The following is a 24750-nucleotide window of genomic DNA, read 5'->3' as shown; positions in this document are numbered from 1 at the left end:
ATAATAAGCCTGTTATTCAGAAACATTAGAAATGGTGGTAATTATGGAAAAAGAATGATTTCACTTAAAAGTAGTAAAAACAGTTACTTCTAGGGAGAGGGAAAGGGGGAGCAAGGGAGTGGCATAAATCCACACTTACAAAACCATCTGTGAAAACCGCATGTGTACCATTCTCGTCACATCACAGCAAGAGCGCATGTGGGCCCCCACCCCCCGACTTCACGACTGACCAAGCCAAGTCTTGATCACCTGGCTGGGGCAGGCTGTGCAGGCTTCCGTCTGCTACACACATCCACTCCTTCCCACACTGTCTTTAGAAAGCAGCCCACACTCAGAGAGCTGGGCAGAGTGGATCTCCTAAAGAGGGAGGATGAGGTGTCTGGAGTTCTGTATGGGACAGTGTCTTTTCTCTGCCTCGTCCTTCATTTATTTACTTCTCATCTACATCAACACAGACTGTGGATATTAGAGCCCAACACAGGACTCCATCCAAGGACCCTGGGACCACGACCTGAGCTGAAGGCAGACACTTAACTGACTAAGCCACCCAGGTGCCCCTGGATGTTTTATAGTTTAAATTATACCTAAAGGTTACTAATTATTAAAAATACTATATTAAGGGAGCACTGGGGTGACTCAGTCCATCAAAAACAAGGGAAGTCTAAGAAATTCCACAACCCAGGAAAAACGATGGTTAAACGTGACATGATGTGGTGTCCTGGATGGAGTTTTGGAACAGAACAAGGATATTAGGAGAAAACTAGTAAAATCCAAATAAAATGGGAAGTTCTGGGGGGCGCCTGGGTGGTTCAGTAATTAAGAGTTTGCCTTGGGGCGCCTGGGTGGCTCAGTTGGTTAAGCGACTGCCTTCAGCTCAGGTCATGATCCTGGAGTCCCAGGATTGAGTCCCACATCGGGATCCCAGCTCCCCGGGGAGTCTGCTTCTCCCTCTAACCTTCTCCTCGCTCATGCTCTCTCACTATCTCTCTCTCTCTCAAATAAATAAATAAAATATTTAAAAAAAAAAAAAAAAAGAGTTTGCCTTTGGCTCCCTGCTTGGTGGAGAGCCTGCTTCTCCCTCTCCCACTCCCCCAGCCTGTGTTCCCTCTCTTGCTGTGTTTCTCTGTCAAATAAATAAATAAAATCTTTAAAAAAATAAATAAGGGGCGCCTGGGTGGCTCAGATGTTAAGTGTCTGCCTTCGGCTCAGGTCATGATCCCAGCATCCTGGGATCGAGCCCCACAACAGGCTCCCTGCTCAGCGGGAAGCCTGCTTCTCCCTCTCCAACTCCCCCTGCTTGTGCTCCCTCTCTCGCTGTGTCTGTCAAATACACAAATAAAAACTAAAAAAAAAAAAAAGGGCGCCTGGGTGGCTCAGTGGGTTAAGCCGCTGCCTTCGGCTCAGGTCATGATCTCAGAGTCCTGGGATCGAGCCCCGCGAGCCCCGCATCGGGCTCTCTGCTCGGCAGGGAGCCTGCTTCCTCCTCTCTCTCTGCCTGCCTCTCTGCCTACTTGTAATCTCTCTGTCAAATAAATAAATAAATAAATAAAAAATCTTAAAAAAAAAAAAACCCTAAAAAAAAAAAAAAAATTAACAGGCAATACAATTTTCAACAGTGTGACAAATTTTACCGAACCTTACCCCCCTCTCAAAAATTAACAACAAGAGGGGCACCTGGCAGTGGACTCTTGATTCTGGCTCAGGTTGTGATTCCGGGGTCAGGGGATTGCCCCCACACCCTCGACTGGGCCACACTTGGGAAGAGTCTGCTTGGCCCTCTCCCTCTTCCCTAACCCCTCCCCAGTTCAAGTGTGTGAAAACACACACATGCTCTCTGTCTCTCAAATAAATAAATAAAATCTTTAAGAAAAAAAAAAAAAGAATTAACGGAGCACCTGTGTGGTTCAGTCGGTAAAGCCTCTGCCTTTGGCTCAGGTCATGATCCCAGGGTCCTGGGGTCCAGCCCCACACCGGGCTCCCTGCTCAACAGAGAGCCTGCTTCTCCCTCTCCCCTCTCCCCGCTGCTCTACCTACTTGTGCTCACTCTCTCTCTTGCGTCCAAAAAAAAAAAAAAAAATTAACAAAAAGAAAGCAAAGGCCAGAGAAGGAAAGAGCATCATTTTGGTTACTTTACTTCCCTGGTTTTAGCATGTGAAATTCTGCCAGGAAGCAGTAAAAAGCTGATGTGGTAAATAAGGTTTAAACACACACACATAGAGACAGGGGCATCTGGGTGGCTCAGCGTCTGCCTTCAGCTCAGGTCATGATCCTTCAGTCCCAGGACTGAGCCCCACGTTGGGCTTCCTGCTCAACGGGAAGCCTGCTTCTCCCTCTCCCTCTGCTGCTTCTCCTGCTTGTGCTCTCTTTCTCCAACAAATAAAAATAAATAAAATATTTTTTTTTAAGATTTTATTTACTTATTTGACAGATACCACAAGTAGGCAGAGAGGCAGGCAGGGGGTGGGGGAGCAGTCTCCCGCTGAGCAGAGAGCCCGATGTGGGGCTCCACCCCAGGACCCTGAGACCATGACCTGAGCCGAAGGCAGAGGCTTAACCCACTGAGCCACCCAAGCGCCCCGCAGAACTTTTGCACCCATACTTTGGCATTATTCAATGTGGAAATAACCCAAATTCTATCAACTGATGAATGGATACACAAAATGTGGTCTACCCATACAGTGGAATAGTAGTATTTGCCTTAAAAAAAAAAAAAAAAAAAAAAAAAAAGGAACAAAATACTGATACAAACTTCAACACGGCTGGACCTCACAAACATTTACTTAAGTGAACCAAGCCAGACACAGAAGGCCACATTCTGGGGCTCCAGGGTGGCTCAGTCCGTCAAGTGTCTGCCTTTGGCTTAGATCATGATCCTAGAGTCCTGGGATCAAGTCCCAAGTCTCCCTGCTCAGCTGAGAGCCTGCTTCTCCCTCTCCCTCTCTCCCCTGCTCATTCTCTCTCAAAATAATAAATAAAATCTTTTAAGGAAAAAAAAGGCCTAAGGGTTGCCAGGGGGAGGGGCGTAGGGAGAGGGTGGTGGGGTTATGGACATTGGGGAGGGTATGTGCTATGGTCAGTGCTGTGAAGTGTGTAAACCTGGCGATTCACAGACCTGTACCCCTGGGGCTAATAATACATTATAGGTTCATAAAAAAAATTTTTTTTTAATTATTTTAAAAAAAAGAAAAAAAAAAGGCCACGTATTACGTTATTCCATTGATATGAAATGTCCACAGAGACAGGAAACAGATCAGAGGCACCAAGGGCTGGAGGGAGAGATGGGTGGTGAGTGACTGTTAACTGGTTCATCAGGGTTTCTTCTGGGGGTTTGAGTACCTGGTGAATTCTTTCATATATAAATATTTCAGTAACAGATGCAGAAGTTTTTTGTTTTTTTTTTTTTAATTAATGATGCACACCAAAGAAAACAAAACATAAAACCCAACTTTGGGATGTAATCTATTTTAGCTTTGTCATGAAATCACAGAAAACTTCATTTCTCAATCTTTTTAATCCTATGCTCCCCTTCTGATAAATGAAAGTCTCAAGCCCTCTTCAATTTATTTAGAAAGTTCCAAATACATAATACCTTACCTATTGTGACTAAAAAGCAAAGTGACCAATGGTAATATTTTAAGTAAAAATGTACATATGTTTTTGGTTCTGAAGTTTCAGAACAAAAATTATATATACATATTTTATAGGGGGGGGAGGGGCAGGCTCCACACCCAGCACGGAGCCTGATGCAGGGCTCGATCTCACAACCCTGAGATCATAACCTGAGCTGAAATCAAGAGTCAGACACTGAACCTACTGAGCCACCCAGGTGCCCCAGAACAAAAATTACATAATGCAAAGTCAAAAGAAGAATATTACTTGCTTAAGAAGAGGTTAAACTGGGGCACCTGACTGGTTGGAAAATCATGTGACTCTTGATCTTGGGGTTTTGAGTTCAAGCTCCACGCTGGGTGTAGGGATTACTTTAAAAAAAAAGTGGAAAGGCGGCACCTGGGTGGCTCAGGGGGTTAAAGCCTCTGCCTTCAGCTCAGGTCATGATCTCAGGGTCCTGGGATCGGGACCCGCATTGGGCTCTCTGCTCAGCGGGGAGCCCCTCTCTCTCTCTCTCTCTCTCTCTCTCTCTCTCTCTCTCTCTCTCTGCCTACTTGTGATCTTTGTCAAATCAATAAATAAAATCTTAAAAAAAAAAAGGGAAAAAAAACAATTCTTGAATTTTCTGATGTTTAGTTTTTGTTTTGGTGAAATAGGTAAGGCTACAGTGTGTGGAGGAGGAGTGTCACTTCCCCAGCTTCCATAACAAAGTTAGGGTTCATATTTTAAGCCAAATCCAAAAAGGTCTCCTTGGGGGTCTCAATCATTTCCAAAACATGACATTTTTGGGTAAAAATAGAAATGTTATACCCCTTTGTAGGCTTACAACAGTGAGTCACTTTATTTTTTAAATATAACACTGTATTATAATAACAAACGTACTTTCCCAACTATACACTGCCTACTCTTTCCCAAATAAGAATCAGGAAATTCTACTCAAGGGAGAATGTGCTCCATCCGGGGAGTCCTGACCAGAAACTTCATCTATGGACCACAAACCGCCAGAGGCAGCAGAGAGACAGGGCCGGCCACAAAGCAGTTCCGGAACGGAAATACTATCGACCCATCAGCTTCTACCTGTACCACTGTATCTCCTCCAATCTCATCTTCCTCAAACCTCACCTAACCTAATGTAATCTAACCCTTTTATCTCCTCTTCTAAACTTAAATCACAAGAATAAAATGAATGAATGAATCATACTGGTCTAAAAATCACAAAAATCTGTAAGGTGTATTCAACTGATGAATCACTATATTCTATCCCTGAAACTAGTAACACAGTATATGTTAACTAAATTGAATTTAAATAAACAATTTTTGAAAAAAAAAGGCATAACTCTCTTGGGCGCCTGGGTGGCTCAGTGGGTTAAGCCGCTGTTTTCGGCTCAGGTCATGATCTCAGGGTCCTGGGATCGAGTCCCACATCGGGCTCTCTGCTCGGCGAGAAGCCTGCTTCCCTCTCTCTCTCTCTCTGCCTGCCTCTCCGTCTACTTGTGATCTCTCTCTGTCAAATAAATAAATAATAAAATCTTTAAAAAAAAAAAAAAAAAAGGCATAACTCTCAGCAGATGCCAGCATAAAATGCCAAACGCCTTCCTTATGTATGTTCCTGGAACTTAAATCATGCCCAAAGGAACATGAAAAAGATTAGAAAATCCTGAGTTGTTTGAGTATGACTGAGAAAAACACTGATGTGACTTAATACAAATTTACTTGTGGAGCAATAAATTTATACTTTTTGCACACACAAGAGAAAAAGGCAAAATGTTTTAATACTAAAGACTCCGTAAGTACACCAGCCATTCTGAACCTGTTTCCATCTTAAAACTATAACCCACTGGATAAAACAAAAGCTTGCCTTTGCCTCTCGGATGAGTCTGTCGCCAACGCCCTTGCAGAACCCAAGGAATAAAGGCTGTCAGGACTCCCTGGGTCCCTTTCCCAGTCAGGCTCAGGAGGCGGCTGCATGCGGCTGTTCTGAAACCCGCCACCTCTATGTACTCCACGATAACCTAACCACACTACTGTGTGACGTGTGCAAGCAGCCCAGGGAGAGTTCACTTCGCTTGTCAATGACCATGCTGCACCTAAGGAAAGAGTTTTCAAGGCGGCCATGTCCCCCACAGTTGATCAGGTGCCTAACACCCCCCCCCACCACCGCACCCCTGAGCAATGGCTCCTGGCCATAGCCAGACAGTGGACTAAGTAATTCAATCTGCCCCACAGACCCATCTCTTCAGATGCAAATTTTAAGCATGACAAACTACAGGGAACTACATGAAAACAGAGAACATGCTTCTTCCTAAGTCATGAATGAGTAAGCCCAAATGCTGCAGATGTCTCTATTACAAGTCTCTGGTTGAGCCAACAAAAAGGAAAAACACCTTCATCGGACAGTGTGACTAACAGATTACAAAACAGGGTGTTATGGGAGTCCGGGGCAAAAAAATATAAATACAGAGAGTAAGGGGAGAGAAAGGGTGGTGGGGTGATGGACAATGGGGAGGGTATGTGCTATGGCGAGTGCTGTGAATGGTGTAAGACTAATGATTCACAGACTTGTACCCCTGAAGCAAATAATACATTACATGTTAGTAAAATAAAATAAAATAAAAAATAAATATAGAGAGTATTGATTATGTAGTTAAAAAGCACCATTTTTGGGGCACCTGAGTGGCTCAGTGGGTTAAAGCCTCTGCCTTCGGCTCAGGTCATGATCTCAGGGTCCTGGGATCGAGCCCCGCATCGGGCTCTCTGCTCAGTGGAGAGCCTGCTTCCTCCTCTCTCTCTCTCTCTCTCTCTGCCTGCCTCTCTGCCTACATGTGTTCTCTGTCTGTCGAATAAATAAATAAAATCTTAAAAAAAAAAAAAGCACCATTTTTATTTCAAAATGAAAAACAAATTAACATAATATCGTAACAGGGCACCTGGGTGGCTCAGTCGTTAAGGCTCTGCCTTCAGCTCAGGTCATGGTCCCAGGGTCCTGGGATCGAGCCCTGCATCGGGCTCCCTGCTCTGTGGGGAACCTGCTTCTCCCTCTCCCACTCCCCCCGCTTGTGTTCCCTCTGTCGCTGTGTCTCTCCCTGTCAAATAAATAAAATCAACAAACAAAACAAAAAAAAGACTTCAAGGATCTCTTACTAAACAGTGAATAAAAACAAAACATAGTATCATAACACAAAATTTACATATTTAAAGTGCTAATCAAAGATACATATATGGAATAGTTTTCTTTCCTAACTAAAGAAAGGCAACTAACATATTTTTAAGGGGTGGATGGCTGGCTCAGTCAGGAGCATGAGACTTTTTTTTTTTTAGATTTATTTTTGTATTTTGAAAGAGAAACATGCGCACACACATGGTGGGAAGTGCAGAATGTCAAGCAGACTCCCCACTGAGTGCCCAGCCTAACACCGGGCTCGATCTCACCGCCCTGAGACCATGACCTAGCAGACACTTAACAGAATGAGTCACCCAGGCGCCCGGAGCATGAGACTCTTGATGCTGGGGTTGTGAGTTCAAGCCCCACACTGAGTGTAGAGATTACTTAAAAGTAAAAACTTAGGGGCGCCTGGGTGGCTCAGTGGTTTAAGCCGCTGCCTTCGGCTCAGGTCATGATCCCAGGTCCTGGGTTCGAGCCCCGCATCGGGCTTTCTGCTCAGCTGGGAGCCTGCTTCCTCCTCTCTCTCTGCCTGCCTCTCTGCTTACTTGTGATTTCTCTCTGTCAAATAAATAAATAAAATCTTTAAAAAAAAATAAAATAAAATAAAATAAATAAAAAAATAAAAACTTAAAGGGTGCCTGGGTGGCTCAGTTCGTTAGGCGTCTGCCTTTGGCTCGGTCATGATCCTGGAGTCCCGAGATGCAGTCCCACGTCAGGCTCCCTGCTCAGCAGGGAATCTGCTTCTCCCTCTAACCCTCTCCCCTCTCATGATCTCCATCTCTCTCATTCTCTCTCTCAAATAAATAAATAAAATCTTTTAAAAAATAAAATAATGGGGCGCCTGGGTGGCTCAGTGGGTTGAGCCGCTGCTTCCGGCTCAGGTCATGATCTCAGGGTCCTGGGATCGAGCCCACATCGGGCTCTCTGCTCAGCAGGGAGCCTGCTTCCTCCTCTCTCTGCCTGCTTGTGATCTCTCTCTGTCAAATAAATAAATAAAATCTTTAAAAATAAAAAATAAAAAGGGGCGCCTGGGTGGCTCAGTGGGTTAAGCCGCTGCCTTCGGCTCAGGTCATGATCTCAGTGTCCTGGGATCGAGCCCCGCATCGGGCTCTCTGCTCAGCAGGGAGCCTGCTTCCTCCTCTCTCTCTGCCTGCCTCTCTGCCTGCTTGTGAACTCTCTCTGTCAAATAAATAAATAAAATCTTTAAAAAAATAAAAAATAAAAAATAAAATAAAATCTTAAATACACACACACACAAGTGTATATATAAATATATATATGGGGAGGGGTGCCTGCACTGTTCAGTCGGTGAAGCGTTTGCCTTCAGCTGAGGTCATGATTGCAGGGTCCGGACATCTTCAAGGGCTCCTCTGAGGAATCTCTTGCTCCTCAAGGCTCCCTGCTCTGCGGGGAATTTGTTTCTCCCTTGCTCTCTGCCTGCCTCTCTGCCTACTGTGATCTCTGCCTGTCAAACAAATGAATAAAATCTTAAAAAGAAAAAAAAAAACTTAAAAAAAAGAAAAAGAGAAAACAGACAACTCACACCTTTATATCTTTTTGAACCATGAGTTTTTCCAAAAGAGCATTCATCTTTTAATGATTTCAAAACACACAAAATAGAAAGCGGAAACCATATAAAAAATTTAAAAATAGGGGCGCCTGGGTGGCTCAGTGGGTTAAAGCCTCTGCCCTCGGCTCAGGTCATGATCCCAGGGTGCTGGGATTGAGCCCCACATCGGACTCTCCGCTCTGCAGAGAGGAAACAGGCTCCCTCCTCTCTCTGCCTGCCTCCCTGCCTACTTGTGATCTCTCTCTCTGTCAAATAAATAAATAAATATTTAAAAAAATTTAAAAATAGATGAAGTGGAATTCATCAAAATTTAAAATTATTAAAAGGCATAGCCAAAAAGCATACACTGGGAAAAAATATTTGCAACCTATGTACCTGGCAAAAAGACTCATGCTCAAATACATAAGGAATTCCTATACTCAATAATAAAATGACAACCTGGGGCGCCTGGGTGGCTCAGTGGGTTAAAGCCTCTGCCTTCGGCTCAGGTCATGGTCCCAGTGTCCTGGGATCGAGCCCCACATCGGGCTCTCTGCTCTGCAGGAAGCCTGCTTCCACCTCCCTCTCTATCTGTCTGCCTCTCTGCCTACTTGTGATCTCTGTCTGTCAAATAAATAAATAAAATCTTTAAAAAAAATAATAAAATGACAACCTGACTTTGTAAAAAGGTAAAAGATGCAACAGACACTTCAAAAAAGCAGGTATATTTAAAAAAGCTAATAAGGGGGGGCGCCTCTCTCCCTCTGCTCACGCGCTAGCTCTCTACATAAATAAAGAGAGTTAACGCTGCATCTATCCTGCGAGCAACCTCACACGTAGGTATTTATGCAGAAGAAACTAAAATGTTTGTCCACGTGGTCTCCCACAAGAACAAGGGCCCCCCAAGACGTGCTTCAGGCTTAACTGTATAGGTCCATACAGCACAACACTACTCAGGACTAGAAAGGGACCAACCACTGACACAGGCAACAACACATATGAATTTCAAAACTGTTATGCTGAGTGAAAAAAGCAGAATGAATATAATATTGTATCATCTCATTTATATGAAATTCTAGAATAGGCAGAACTAACCTGCAGTTATAAAAACCAGATCACTGTTGCCAAGGAGTAGTGGGGGGTGACAGATGTTGGCAAGGGGCATGAAGGAATTTTCTGGGCTGTATCTTGATACACATTTATCGAAACAATGAACAATATATTTAAGATCTTGGCACTTCACCGTATGTAAATTATACCTCAATTTTTTTTAAAAAGCAGAACTTGCTAACATTAATGTTGAACATATTCAGAGATCACGTTAAGGGTGGTATGGCTGTGGACTGTTGGACATATTCAGCAATCCTAACTCCCAACAGTAACTGAAAGATGGTTAAGAATGGTTTTGTTCGGGTGCCTGGGTGGCTCAGTGGGTTAAAGCCTCTGCCTTCAGCTCAGGTCATGATCCCAGGGTCCTGGGTTCGAGCCCAGAATCACGCTCTCTGCTCTGCAGGGAGCCTGCTTCCTCCTCTCTCTGCCTGATTCTCAGCCTACTTGTGATCTCTGTCTGTCAAATAAATAAATAAAAATCTTTTTAAAAATTTAAAAAATTTTTTGGGACACCTGGGTGGCTCAGTTGGTTAAGCAGCTGCCTTCAGCTCAGGTCATGATCCCAGAGTCCTGGGATCGAGTCCCACATCGGGCTCCTTGCTCGGCAGGGAGCCTACTTCTCCCTCTGCCTCTGCCTGCCATTCTGTCTGCCTGTGCTCGCTCTCTCTCCCTCTCTCTCTCTGACAAATAAATAAATAAAATCTTAAAAAAAAAAAAAAAATTTAAAAAATTTTTTTAAATTAAAAAAAAAGAGGGCGCCTGGGTGGCTCAGTGAGTTAAGCCGCTGCCTTCGGCTCAGGTCATGATCTCAGGGTCCTGGGATCGAGTCCCGCATCGGGCTCTCTGCTCAGCAGGGAGCCTGCTTCCCCCTCTCTCTCTCTGCCTGTCTCTCTGCCTACTTGTGATCTCTGTCTGTCAAATAAATAAATAAAATATTTAAATAAATGATTAATTTTAAAAAAAGAATGGCTTTGTTCACAGACGCCTGGTGGCTCAGTCAGTTGGTTAAGCATCTGCCTTCGGCTCAGGTCATGAGCCCAAAGGTCCTGGGATAGAGCCCCGCATCGGGATCCTTGCTCAGCAGGAAACCTGCTTCTCCCTCTGCCTGCTGCTAACCCTGCTTGTGTTCTTTCTCTCTCTCTGACAAATAAATAAAATTTTTTTTAAAAATGGTTTTGTTCCGAGAACAGAATAAAATGAGATGTGGTACGCAGATGCCTCATCTCCCTCAAGATTCCTGGGCCCTTGCGTACACACGTCTCCCAGTTCATCAAGTCCCTCTAGGTACTGCTGTAAAGGGATTCTGTAGCAGATGTAATTAAGGCCCCAAAACACTTGACCTTAAGAAGGGAGATTAGGGGTGCCTGAGTTAAAGCCTCTGCCTTCGGCTCGGGTTATGATCCTGGAGTCCTGGGATCGAGCCCCACATCAGGCTCTCTCATCTTCGGGGAGCCTGCTTCCTCCTCTCTCTCTGCCTCACTCTCAGCCTACTTGTGATCTCTCTCTGCCAAATAAATAAATAAAATCTTAAAAAAAAAAAAAAAACAAAAACAGACAGGAAGATTATCCTGGTAGACCTGACCTAACCACATGCCCCTTTATGTATTTTTTAAGCTTTTTTTTTTTAATAATTTTATTTTTAAGTAATCTCTATACCCAGCATGGGGCTCAAACTCATAACCCCGAGAACAAAAGTCTCATGCTCTTCTGACTGAGCCACCCAGGCATCCCTCATATAAGCCCTTTATTTTTTTTTTTCATATAAGCCTTTTAAATCTGGGTCTAGAAGCCACAAAAGAAGTCAGAGATTCAAAGTGTGAGAGGAATTCAGGGTGTGGGAGCTTTTCCACTCTGGCTTCGAAGATGGAGGAGGCCACCTCAAGGAGCTGAGAGAGTCCCCAGCTGACAGCCAGGAAACAAGGAAAGTAGGACACCAATCCTACAACCAGAAGAACTGAATTCTGCCACAACACCAACAGCCTACGAGAGCCCTGCGAGCTTCGGAAGACAAATGCGGCCCAACACACAACTGCAGACACGTGAGCTGCTCACCCGCAGTTAACTGGAATAAACGTGACTGTGTTAAGCCACTAAAATTATAATAATATGTTCCATAATAAGTAGAAATCTAATACAAATTTCATACTACAAAAGCTTTAGAACTTAATATTTTATCAAAAATAAAAGAAATTATGGATGAACCTTGAGGACAATATGCTAAATCAAAATAGTCACAAAAGATCAAATGCTCTACTCTTCGTTCTGGGACTGGGAGTTCGAGCCCTATGTTGGGTGCAGAGATTACTAAAAAAATAAAATAAGCTTAAAAAAAGACAAATACTGGGGCGCCTGGGTGGCTCAGTGGGTTAAAGCCTCTGCCTTTGGCTCAGGTCATGATCCCAGAGTCCTGGGATCGAGCCCCGCATCGGGCTCTCTGCTCGGCGGGGAGCCTGCTTCCTCCTCTCTCTCTGCCTGCCTCTCTGCCTATTGTGATCTCTGTCAAATAAATAAATAAAATGTTTAAAAAAAAGAAAAGACAAATACTGTATGATTCTACTTATATGAGGTATCTAAAGTAGACAAATTCATTGAATCAGAAAGTAGAACTGTGTTTGGGGGTAGGGGTAGAGGATGGGAAGTTGTTATTTAATGGACACAGAGTTTCAGTTTTGCAAGATGAAAAGGTTCTAGTGATCTATTGCACAACCGTGTAAATATACTTAATTTTTTACCACAATTGTAAAAGAATAGAAATTAACATTTCCTCTCCTGTTTGATTAATACGAATCCTTTTTAAATAGGCAGAGTAAGTGAATTTAAGAAAACACCCCCTTGTGGATTCACCACAGAAATGAAGGCTCAATCAGCTTTTACCGATCACCTACTCTAAGCCAGCCTCAGTGGGGAACACAAGTCCAGTGACAAGGCGGTGCCTGGAACAGTCCACGTGAGACCACAAGCCCACGGAGTCACCGCAGCCACGCGGCATCACCTGGGCTTCTGATACGGAAGAGCTGGCCAAGGACTTCCCCGATGAAGGCAACTGGAGCTTGGCGTCACTGTGATTCCTGACAGCAAGTGGTTCAGCTTGAAATGCACGAGCACAAATACCTGAATTAGAGGCCTGACAGCACAGCTGTTGGACTCTGGCTTAAGTAACTTGCCCTCTCTGCCCTCAGTTTCACCCACAGTAGAATGGGGGATTATAGCACCGATTTTACCTGGTTCAGTCTTAACTTCACTACTACTGGTTTTATTAGTTGTGGTATAGTGAGCTTCAGAGAAGCTGGGACAAAAACTTCCATGTTATGCAATCAGCCAGGGAACAATCCATGTTTAAAACTGAGGTAACTGCAGTATTTTAGAACAAGGAAATGTCTACTTTACATACGCACTTAACTCAGCTTAAAATGCTTGTTCTATTGATATTCACCTACTCACTTTATGAAGTATGGGCAACATACTAAACGTATTTAAAAGCACAGACCCGGGCGCCTGGGTGGCTCAGTGGGTTGATCCTCTGCCTTCGGTTCAGGTCATGATCTCAGGGTTCTGGGATCGAGCCCCACATCCAGCTCTCTGCCCGGCGGGGAGCCTGCTTCCCCCTCTCTCTCTGCCTGCCTCTCCACCTACTTGTGATCTCTGTCAAATAAATAAATAAAATCTTTTTTAAAATAAATAAAAGCACAAACCCAAATTGCTTTCATCTGCCTTCAAAAACTAATTAAAACATGATACTGTAATAACTCTGTATGTTGACAAATGGTGACTATGCTTCTCATAGTGAACATGTTGTAACGTCCGGAACCACTGAATACGCCGTGCGCTTGAAACTAATACAATACTGTATGTCAACTAAACTTCAACTAAAATAAGTACTTTATTTTTATTTTCTTTTTAATTTCATTTATTTATTTGACAGAGAGACACAGCGAGAGAGGGAGCACAAGCAGGGGGAGTGGGAGAGGGAGACGCAGGCTTCCCGCTGAGCAGGGAGCCTGATGCGGGGCTCGATCCCAGGACCACGGGATCATGACCTGAGCCAAAGGCAGATGCCTAACAACTGAGCCACCCAGGTGTCCCAAAATAAGTACATTTTTTAAAAACAGTTAAGACAAAAGTAAATTCTGAATTAATTTTGAGGGAAGAATATATTAACCGTGAGGCTGCAGGGCCGAAAGACAGAAGGATGCCTTAGCACGCCTGCCTTAGGAGGTAATATACTGAGGAAAAATTTTAAAGGCCACTAATAACCTCCCAGAAGCCAAATCCAAGAGCTCTGTCCATCCAAATCTTCCTTGATCTCTTAGCCAATTTGACACCGACCTCCTCCTCCACCTGCACACAGGGCGACTCTGCCGTCTTTAAGTGTCGGAAGCTCTCGGAAGAGCCCCTGGCTTTCAACAAGGTGATGAGGTCTCCCCAGTCTTGATCTCCAGCCTAAACATTTGTCTTGAGCTCCAGACCTCCATCTCCAACTGCCTACCGGTCCACTTGGGCACCCCAAAAGCACTTCCAACTTAATCTATCCAAAACCAAGCTCACCATCTCCCCCTCCTCCTGTTTTCCCCATTTTGATGGGTGTCACCAGCCGGTGAGCCACCCAAGTTAGAGAAAGGGAAGTAATTCTAGATGCATTCGTTCAATAAACATTTATTAGGCATTTACAAAATCCCTGCCCCAGCGGAGATCATGGGTGTTAAGTCAAAGAGACCAACAGTAAAATGGTAAGGAATACTGTAGTGAGAAGGGCTACGGTGCGTGGGGAGGCGGGGACCCAGTGACCCGCAGAAGAGCAGGCTCGGGATGAGCCTGCTGTGCGTACCTGAGGGAAGACATGGGGGCCGAGTGCTTTTAGGACACCGGCCAAAACTTAGCAGAGGAGTGACACATCACTCCAACTTAGATCTAGCAGCTCGCTCTGGCTGTGAACACGGCCTCTCCATCTCTTCTGGACTGCAGCCCTGCCCTTACTCTAGACTGGTCACTCCCAAGTCAGGGCCACCGTAACTCATGAAGCCCTCTCTAGTCCATCTGTACCACTGTTCCTATCATCCCTCGCTTAAGTCAGGAGCTCTCAGTCCTCACTTGGGGCTAACGGCTTCTCATCAAGTCTCATTTGGTTCAAATCACCTGCCATACTAGCTCTGTTACCGCACTCAAGAATCCGCCAATCCTTTACAAAAAAAAAAAAAAGAATCCCCCAATCCTCCTTGCCTTCCTTCCCTGATCTTTCCTTTCCACTCTCACCCTTCCTAAATTCAGTCCCCTATACGCCAGCACCGATTCAAGGCCTATGTCCTCCAGGATGGCCATTACCAAATCCCACCCCTCACATTTGGCCAACTGTTCTTTTCTTCGTGTCTCATACCCAGAACCACTTTCTCAGGGCACTCAGCACAGTAGCTAACCTCACCTGCGGTCCCCAACCACTTCCTTTCTCCCACCAGACTATGAGCTCCTAGAGGCCAGCAAGGGTCTTTTATCTCTGTGTCCCCAACTACTTAGCACAGCACCCGTCATTCAGCTGGTTCTCAACAGCCACTTAAGACCATGCTTTCACCATTAAATAGGCTAATCATTTTTATTCTACGTCCTGAAATTTGACACTTAAAACCTGCCTGTACTTCTGTTTGGGATATTACTGATCACGTCCTTGTTATATAAAGTTCTGGTTTCTTATCATATTTCATTTATGTCTCCATGTTACACAAATCCTTCAAATTAATCAATTTTTGACTTTTATAGTCCCATGTGGAAATATACACACTGGCTTATCTATTATCAACATTATGAAACATGCTTAAAAATATATACTTTTTTAAAACATAAAATTTTAGGGGCGCCTGGGTTGTTCAGTAGGTTAAGCCTCTGCCTTCGGCTCGGGTCATGGTCTCAGGGTCCTGGGATGGAGCCGTGCATCGTGCTCTCTGCTCAGCGAGGAGCCTGCTTCCTCCTCTCTCTCTGCCTGTCTCTCTGCCAACTTCAATCTCTCTTTGAAATAAATAAAAAATTAAAAATTAAAAAATTAAAAAGCAAAATGTATAATTTTAAATATCTAAAGCTAAGCTTTTATTTATTTTAAAATACTTAAGATACTATCTGCCCCCTCCACAGTGGCATCTTCCCCCTCATCCTTCCTGTAGGTTCTGTCCTGACTCTCAGGCAGGTCCTTCCACCTTCTCTTGTGTTGTCTAGTGTTTCCAGAAGGCACCTCCAGGCAGAGTGAATGCGCCAGGTCACGGTGAAGTTACCACCCCCGGCCCTCCGCCCGCCTGGCTAACACCCCAGGGCTGCCAGGCTCCACTGCACCATGATGTTGCATTCTCTGATGAGGGAGAAACCGGCTCTTAGGAGGGCCTGGCCTCCCACATGCAGCTCCCCACAATATGAACTTTTTAATATTTAGTATCACTGTATGCTTACACATAGGTAGGAAACAGAACAATGAAACCGCATTTCCCACCCTAATGGAAGCTCGCTGCCAATCCCTGGAAGAGGTAAATCCAGAACTGTAACAAGATCAGGAGACTTAAGAACCTCGCCCCAGTTTCCCATCGGATCTTCACCCAACTAGTGCCATGTACGCTGAGCTAAGGACTCTGATCAATAGCTTAGTCACGCTATACCCAGAAATCCTCAGAATTTAACCAAAGCAGGGAATCAAAGAACTGCCCTTCTACAAGACAGTGTAAACAGAGTACCGCAATTTCCCGTGTTCTCACACTTTTTACAGACATTTCTGCAAATACTCCTTATCCAACGCTGAACACGAATTCCCGATGTGCTGTTTCAACAGCTCCATCACGGAACTGCCCGGTCTACAAACCTTACGATCTTCAGGAAACCACCCCGACCCCCAGGCACTGAGGCTACTTTTCCGATGCTGTCGGGTTTCACGGGCAGAGGCGCACCGAGTTGGCCACCGCTTCGCGGAGGTCGCAAGCGAAGCGGTGCGAGCGACGCCAGCCCAGGTGGACACCGGACGAAGCGTTTCGCGTCTGGCAATTGGAAGACGGGGATCGCCGAGGAGGCTCGCGAAACCGGCCCCGCGCCAGGGACCCCGCCCCGCGCCAGGGACCCCGCGCGCTCCCCGCCCGCCCGGCAGCCCGTCCGCAGCCCGTCCCCGCGAGCTGACAGGCGCGCCCGCCCAGGGCGGTGCCGCGGGAGAGGGCGGGGGCCGGAAGGAAGAGGGAGGACTCGGACAAAGCCACCCGGCCGGCCGCCCCTCCCCGCGCGCCGCGCTCCCAGGGACTGCCGTACTCACCGCCCCAGTCGCGCCGCCCGGGGGTCCGCAGCTGTTCCCGCGAGCCGCCGCCCCGCGCGCAGCGCGCCCGAGCCGGGGTGCGGGGCCGGGGACGCGCCGAAGGGACCGTCCACGCGCAGGGGCCGGGGCCGCAGACCGGGTTGGGGAAGGGGCTGTGTCCGCGGGTGAAGTCTCGGAGGGGCCGCGCCGCGGGGGAGGACCGCGGAGGAGGACCCGGGCAGGGCCGAGCCGGGGAAGAAGATCCGCCGCGGACGGGGTCAGGGCGGGGGCCGGACGACTACAGTCGGGAGCGGCCGTGCGGGAGGACGGGGGACAGGGGCGCGGCCGGGAAGGGGGCCGAGGACTCACCGTGCTGCTCCCGCGGGGCCGCGCGCTCGCGCTGTCAGCTCCGAGAGGTCGCGGGGCGCGTGCGCGGAGCAGGACCGCGCGGGGCCCGCAGCCTCGGCTGCCTCAGACGCGACGCCGCGGTCACGAACGAGGGGCCCCGGCGCGGCCGCCCCGCAGCATCCTCGACCGCCCGCGAGCGCTGTCCCCTGCGGCTCCTCCCCGCAGCCGCCGCCCCGCGCCCGCCTGCTGCTCCGCCGCTCCCGCCGCCGAAAATGGCGTCTCGGCGTCCCTCCCCCGGCTCGGCGCTCCCGCCCCACAATGCCGCGCGCCGCCGTGACGTCACCGGCCCGCCGCTGGGGGCGGGGCGCGGCGCGGAGCCCCGCGGACGCGCAGGAAGGGGGCGCTGGGGCGGGGCGGCACCGCCCTGGACAGCTGCGCCCGCGTCCCTCGCTCCTGCGCGCTCGTCTCCCGAGGGCTGGTCACTGTGTGCCAAGCCCGGTCTTCACGCGTGCGACTCCCGGGAGCCCGCAGGAGGGGCCCTGACGGCCCGGCTACCCCGCAGGCCTCTCCGGGAAAGGGAGTCTGGGTCGAGACCCGGGCCGCGCGCACATCGTTGGTCCCTCGCTGCCCCAGGATCCTCGAGAATCAGAGTTCCAGAGGAGCCTCCAGGCGCTCCCCTCGGCCACTCAGGCCTCGCACGAGCCGCCCTGCCAGGGCCTGGCCAGGGCAGAGCTGCCGGCCCCGCAGCCGCCCCCCGCGCATGGCGGCCGCGCCCCGACCTGCAGCCCCCGCCTGAAGGGCAGTCCTTGCAGGCCGGAGAGCGCGCCCGGCCTCCGGCCGCTGCATCCTCGCGCGACAGGCGCCTGACTCAGCAGCCAGCCCGGAGCACGCCGGCCGGCTCCGGGGAAGGCGCGGCGGAGCTCACCCGACCACCCCCCCGCCCCCGGGCGCTGCGGCCGCGCCAGGTGCGGGGCCCTGCGGCATTGTTCGCCTGGAGGCCTCGGCCACGCACTTGCTGTCCAACCGCTGCGCTCTTCAAACTGACCACCCCGGCCCCCGCGGCCATTCTGGCCCTGGAGTGACACAGTCTCCGCGCGAGTCAGGGGGTGCGACCACGGTGTCAGCGCTATGGTCTATGGTGTCAGCGCGGAAAGGCCAGCCGGGAGCGGCGAGGGGGAAGCAGTCAGACCACCTTCCCACGCTCCCTTAGTGATCTGGCCCCACGGCAGCGAGGCTGCCACCTGCTCTTCTACAGGCCGTGAGGGGCTGGGCACTGGCCGCCATCAGGTGCCCTAGAGAAGAGAGGAGCAGGGAGGCTCCTTTCTCTATGACTCTGGGCTTAGCGATTGTCCCCTCCACTCACCCAGAAACCTGAGATGCTTGATGTCCTCTTGTAATGAGTCGTCTCCTGCATATTGCTGAGGTCCATCCCTCTCCATCCCCACTGCTGTCACTCTGTTTAGGCTTTATTATTATCTCATTCTTTTATTGTCTCAACAAATACTTGTTGAGCAGCAGTGATCCCCACCATGAGAGCCAAGGTGTGCTGGTAAAGAGGATAGGTAAGACCCCGCGCCAGCTCACACAGTGCCTGCTGCGCTAGAAAAGTAAGGTAAGGGTGGGGCAGAGTGAACGCCTAAGTGACCAGAAGGGGCCTAAACTGAGCTAAACGGGGAGGGAGAGCACTCCAGGCAAAGGTCCTTAGGCAGGGATGAGTCTGGAGTGATGGGGAGAGGGAGAAAAGGCCAATTCATCCACCACCTCTGCAGGTCCCCTGAATGGGATCCTGCTACTTCCCTCGTGGAAATGCTGTCATGTACCCATCGTCCGGGGCCAGGGGCTGGGGCACAGGCATTTCGGGCCGTCCTCACTCAGAGTCTCATACCGACACTAACAATCACCCACCATCGCTGGGCAGCCCTGGGCATTCTCAGCGGCTTTCAATCCTCTGATCCTCAGGAACTCCGAGAGGCACTGCTACTCCCATGGTTTGCTTGCTGCTCCCAAGGATTAACTCGGCTCTGGGAATCAGAAGGGAGCCGCTCTACACTTCCTATGTGGGCACTAGCAGAGCTGAGGAGAGCCTTTGTGCTGGAAAGCCTCAGCAAGGCTACTCGGGGGTGGCAAATCCATTCTCTGTCCTCCCCACAAACCTAGAGGACCGGGGCCCTGGGAAGCACACACCGGTTGGCACGAGTCCTGGTGGCCTTGAGCATCCTTGTTACCAAGAGCCTGCTGGGCTAGCCAGGGTCCCAGGGGGTCAGCCAGGGTCCTGGAGGGTGGGGCTGTGGTCCACAGGGCAGCACTGGACCTTTGGAGCAGGCTCCCTCCTTGCTCCCTTAAGCGCTCTCCCCTTTTGAAAAAAGGCAGCCTGTACAAGTGGGCCACCTCCTTCTCCTCTTCTGTCTCTGTCTCTCCTTCCTCCTGCTTTCCCCAAACGTAGATGCCTTGTCCTCTGCCCTCCTTACCCTCCTTCTCTGACCCTTTCATTTCTCAGTTGTGAAAGCAGAGAGATCAGCAGACAGCCTGGAGACTAAAACTGGGGCTGGGGCTGTGCAGAGTACAGATTTGGAGGCGCCTACAGGACCCAGATGAAGCCAAGGCTGAAGTCCCCTGGTCAAGGAAGAGTGAAAACAGCCACAGGCCAGACTCCTGCTGCTGACCAGGCACCTGGGAGTCAGGGATGACTCAGGAGTGTACAGTCTCCATTCCCGAGATTTACTGAGTCCCACTGGTGTCAGGTGTGAAGCTGGGCAGGGGGAGAACAGACACCCCTACACGGGCCAGCCGCTGTGGAGCTGAGATGGAAAGCTCAGCACTGTCTCAGATGCTGCGGGTGGGTGGTTCTGTGACCCTCAAGGGTCAGGGGATTCCTTGGAAGAAGGACATTGACATGGCAAGAGGGAAGGACCCGGCCGCTGAAGCCCAGTGATAGAAGTGTAGGGAGGAAACCGGTCCGACACAGAACGAAGGGCACAGTCAATCATGGGTCTCAGCTGAAGCATGGAGAGGGGTCCTGCTTCTCACTGTAACTGCCTGTGGATGTCTCTATCCAGGAGCAGCCCTTTGGAGGAGAATGGGATGCTGGGATTTCCCTTTGATCCCCAGGGGTCTGCTGCCCAGTGGATACCCCAGTCCATTAGGGTCTAAGGAGGAGAGGGTGGGGGGAAGGAGTCCCCAAAGCCGGCAGCGTGGGGGGGGGTGGGAAGTCATTCTTGGGTGAGTGTCCTCGATCTGGTTGGGGCGACCTGTCCGGGCGGTCCCGGCCAGAGAAGGGGGGCCCGCGCACCCCTGGAGAGACAGGCAAGGAAGAGGGTAAGCGCAGGTTGTGTGGGCGGTATCCACCCCCCAGCTTCCCGCGGGTCCCGCTGTGCTTCCTCCTCGACGCTCCCACCCGGTTCCGCCCCATTTCAGCTTGGGCACCGCCCCCCAACTCCTGACCTGGGAGCCTCCCCTCGCCCCCTCAGCATGGGCACCGCCCACATGCACACTTCTGACCTAGGAGCCTCTCCCAGGACCCCTTCAGCCAGGGCACCGCCCCACCATGCCCCTCCAGCGCTGAGCCACCTCCCGCTCCTCCAGCATGGAAACCTCCCCCCACTACCTCTCCAGCCTGGGGACCGCCCCCACACACACCCCTGATCTGGGGGCCTCCCCCGGCACCCTCCAGCCTGAGTACCGCCCCTCCACGCCCCCTCCAGCACGGGAGCCGCCACGACCACCCCCCCACCCCACCCCGGTCCAAGCTGAGTCTGGCCACCCTCAGGTCTCCGTGAGACTCGGACATGGTGGCCGGCACGCCAGGCGCGGGAGGGGCGGCCAGGCCTGGCATCGGGACCGGAACCCGGGCCGGGGCTACTCTGGGCTGGGCAGCCTCGCTCTCCGCCCAGGTCACACCCTCTCTGGTCCTGAGGCTCAGCTTCGGAAAACAACCTTTACCGGATTTGCGGGGTGTTTTTCCTTTAAGGAACTGGAGCCCAAGCAGGGACATTAAGCTGCCCGGACTGCTGTCGCAGGGCCAGCGAGAACAGCAGCACTTTGGGTGGAAGGAGGAGGACCCTGAGCCTCTCTGGCTCCCATTTCTCTCTGAATGTAGGGCAAGTTAGGCCTGGGTCCTGCTTGGGGAAGCCTGACTGCCCAGGGGTGCCCAGGGTCCCCAGAGAGAATGACCCAGGCCCACGGCACTGCTGACTCGCCCCTGCCCTCCTACAGTCCGGGCCAGCCTGTTTCCCCAGGAGTGAGGCTGCCCATTCCTGGCCCCAGCCAGGAGCTCTTCACTGTTGTGAAACCCTGCACTGCCCTGCAGAGACGCCCCGCCATCCTGGCGCCCAGAGCCCGTTTCCGGCTGGCCCTGGGGACGCCAGGCCGTAAGGGAAGCTATCCTGGATGGTCCAGCCCCTCACACAGCCCTGTGCGTAGGGCCCAGGATGTCTCCAGATGGGGACTGACGCTCGGACGCAAGCAAGAAGGGCAGCGGTCCTGCTCTAGGAGCAGCACCACCGTCGAGTGTGTGTTTGCACACTCAGCACCCACTGGGGAGCCAAATGTGTCTCTGCACCAGAGCCGTGGCACTCCCAGTGCCCAGGAGACTAGCCTATGACATGCCCTCTCACAGAACCACGAGGCAAATGAGAAGACGTGCTGGATTTCCTCAGTACGTGGCCTGCAGACCTGAGCCATTTTATGCGGCCATCTGAAAGGGTGACGCCCGCACCTGGGAGCGGGCAGAGCGTCTGTCACAGAAACAACGGGGTCTAGTGTGATGGACGTGATGAGAAACCAGCACTGGGAGCTGGGCACCTGGGATTAGGCACAGGTCGTGGAAAACGGACATTCTCCTTGGGGATCCCCCCCATTTTATTATGAAAATATTCAAACGTGTAGAAAAATACGTAGAGTGCACACTGTGCACTACAGTCAACATCTCGCCCCGTTTATCCTGTCCCTGATTTCTCCAGCCCTCCCGCTCCACCCCTACACCCGGCGTGTGTGTCTCATGAATGGAGCCCGGCGTTTGTTTCTCGGGGAGCATTTCCACGATGAGCGCGTGTGAAACACACACGTCCAAAGTTACCATCCAGCTGACATGTGTCCCTGAAGCCTATCAAGAGGTGGACTGCTGACCCCTCCCTCACGCCCCTTTGCAGTCACTGTTCTCTTCTCTGTTTTGTTTACTCTAGTTTAGTTTTGCCTGCTCTGGCGTTTTACAGAAAGAGAATCCCACAGTGTGTGCCTTTTGGGCCCAGCCCCTGTCACTCAGCCTGCAGCGTTTGTGCCCACCCGTCCTGCCACTCCCCTGTATATAGTCCAGCTCTGCTTAACAAGAATAGAGCTGACCGGGGTGCCTGGGTGGCTCAGTGGGTTAAGCCGCTGCCTTCGGCTCAGGTCATGATCTCAGGGTCCTGGGATCGAGCCCTGCATCGGACTCGATGCTCAGCGGGGAGTCTGCTTCCCCCATCCCCTCTGCCTGCCTCTCTGCCTACTTGTGATCTCTCTCTCTCTCTCTCTGTAAAATAAATAAATAAATAAATTTTAAAAAAGATTTTATTATTTTATTTATTTATTTGACAGAGAGAGAAATCACAAGTAGGCAGAGAGGCAGGCAGAGAGAGAGGGAGAAGCAGGCTCCCCGCTGAGCAGAGAGCCCGATGCGGGGCTCGATCCCAGGATCCTGAGATCATGACCTGAGCCGAAGGCAGAGGCTTAACCCACTGAGCCACCCAGGCACCCAAATAAGTAAAATCTTAAAAAAAAAAAAAAAAAGAATAGAGCTGATCTGAGCTCCCTTGCCTGAGTCTCTGGGAAACACACGTTTTCATTTCTCTGGAGTGAATTTCTAAGAATGGAGCTACTAGCCACCGGGAGGTGTATGTTTCATTTTCTCAGAGACTTCCAGACCTTTTCCCTAAGCACCTGGCAGTTTCCCGACCTGGCAGTGATGCAGAAGCAGTCCGCGCATGGCAGCTTGCTGTATGGGACATCCTAGAAGAGATGTCCTACCACAAGGGATAGTCAGCACCTCCTCTCCCAAGGCTCCCAAGCAGGTAGGAATGGGAGAGGCTCGGAGGGCTGCCTCTCAGCGGCTGGAGCAGGGTCCCCACCCCCGGACGACACACATGGTGGCTGGGAGCCTGGAAGCTTCCTATTAGGAAGGGACAGATTTCCTCAGTGACAGCCCAGCCCCTGAGGTACAAAAGCCCCTGCAAAGCCATGATTTAAAATGTTGGACTACGTGCTCCACCAGCCACCATCTTGGGAGAGAAGACAGAGAACGAGTGGGCGGACTTAGGATGGGCCCTCTGGTGGGCACCACTCAAAGGCTCCGACCCTCCCATGCCTGACGACATCTTCCAAACATGGCCAAGTCCATCAACATCTTCCATCCCACACATTCTTCTTACAATGTGACTTGGAAACGCCTCCCATGGAGAGGTGGAGTCTCTGTCCCCTTCCTTGACTCTGGGTAAGCTGGCGTACAGTGGAAGTGACACAGTTAAAGGGGGCCCCTGTCTCTAGCTGGTTCTCTGGGGAAGCTCGCTCTTGGGAGTCAGCCCCGCACTGCTGGGAGGAAGCCCGTGCAGGCACACGGGGAGACCACGTAGAGATCGCTTGTGCGGGTGCTCCGCTGACAGCCAGTGTCACCGTCAGAGATGTGAGTGAACATGCCCACGGTTGTGTCGCTCCAGCCTTTGAGACAGAGGAGCAGTCCTCAATGTGTCCACTCCAAATCCTTGACCACGCAGTCGGAGCCCAACAAACTCAGAGGGATGGTTTGGGATGGTTTGTTACAGTGGTAGTAACTGGCACATTGTCTGACATTCTCCATTCCCCCAGCACACTCCCAGCACATGGCCCTTCGTGAGCCGCCACCTGGGGGTTAGGGGACATCCATTAGGAATACAAATAACCCGGGGCGCCTGGGTGGCTCAGTGGGTTAAGGTCATGATCTCAGGGTCCTGGGATCGAGCCCCACATAGGGCTCTGCTCAGCGGGGAGCCTGCTTCCTCTCTCTCTGCCTGTCTCTCTGCCTACTTGTGATCTCTATCTGTCAAATGAATAAATAAAATCTTAAAAAAAAAAAAAAAAAAGAATACAAATAACCCTGTCAGACGCCCCAGCACCTTTTTTTTTTTTTTTTAAGATTTTACTTATTTATTTGACAGAGAGAGAGAGAGAGGGCACAAGTAGGGGGAGTGGCAGGCAGAGAGAGAGGGAGAAGCAGACTCCCCGCTGAGCATGGAGCCCCATGAGGGGCTGGATCCCAGGACCCCAGGATCATGACCTGAGCCAAAGGCAGACACTTCAAGACTGAGCCACCCAGATGCCCCAACCCCAGCAACTTCCTCCCCTCCACGGCAGAGGTGAGGCTGATCTCTGTGGCTCCCATCAAGATGTGTGGTGAGGTGATGGGCACAGAAAGTGTTAAAGGAGGCAGCAGCAGAAAGAGAATGGAACTGAATTCTGTCCTGAATTAGGACCCATGAGGACCCACACTTGGCTGGAATCAGGAGATCGGGCCACAGCCCTAGTTGTCGATGGTGTGATCTCATCTGTTCCCCTGTAAAGTGGGGGTGATCACCCTGTCCACCTGCCTCCTAGGAACATCATGAGGGTCTGTGGGCAGGAACTGGCCCTGGGTTCCACCCCAACCCCTGGGGGGCACCTGTGCCAATGGCTGAGGCTTGGGGGTGCCTTCTGGGGAAAGGGGCTCAGCCAGAAGTTGGA

At 50.5% G+C, this 24750-nt stretch overlaps 1 protein-coding gene across 24 annotated transcripts in view; it reads right to left on the bottom strand.

Moving 5' to 3' along the window:
* Positions 1-17184, bottom strand: part of KLC1 (kinesin light chain 1) — a 58433-nt gene extending 41249 nt beyond the window's left edge. For 23 of the 24 annotated variants that reach the window (XR_007128664.1, XR_007128665.1, XM_047737189.1 and 20 more), the window contains exon 1: positions 17047-17177. The gene's annotated coding sequence lies outside the window, so the exon portion shown is untranslated. Of the gene's footprint in view, positions 1-17046 lie in introns of all 24 variants that reach the window. The other variant, XM_047737185.1, reaches the window with a different exon arrangement.
* Positions 17185-24750: the final 7566 nt, after the last annotated feature.

This window comes from Lutra lutra, chromosome 7, assembly GCF_902655055.1.
Source record: "Lutra lutra chromosome 7, mLutLut1.2, whole genome shotgun sequence".
NCBI classification, from domain to species: Eukaryota; Metazoa; Chordata; class Mammalia; order Carnivora; family Mustelidae; genus Lutra; species Lutra lutra.
This window is presented reverse-complemented; position numbering and strand designations above follow the sequence as displayed.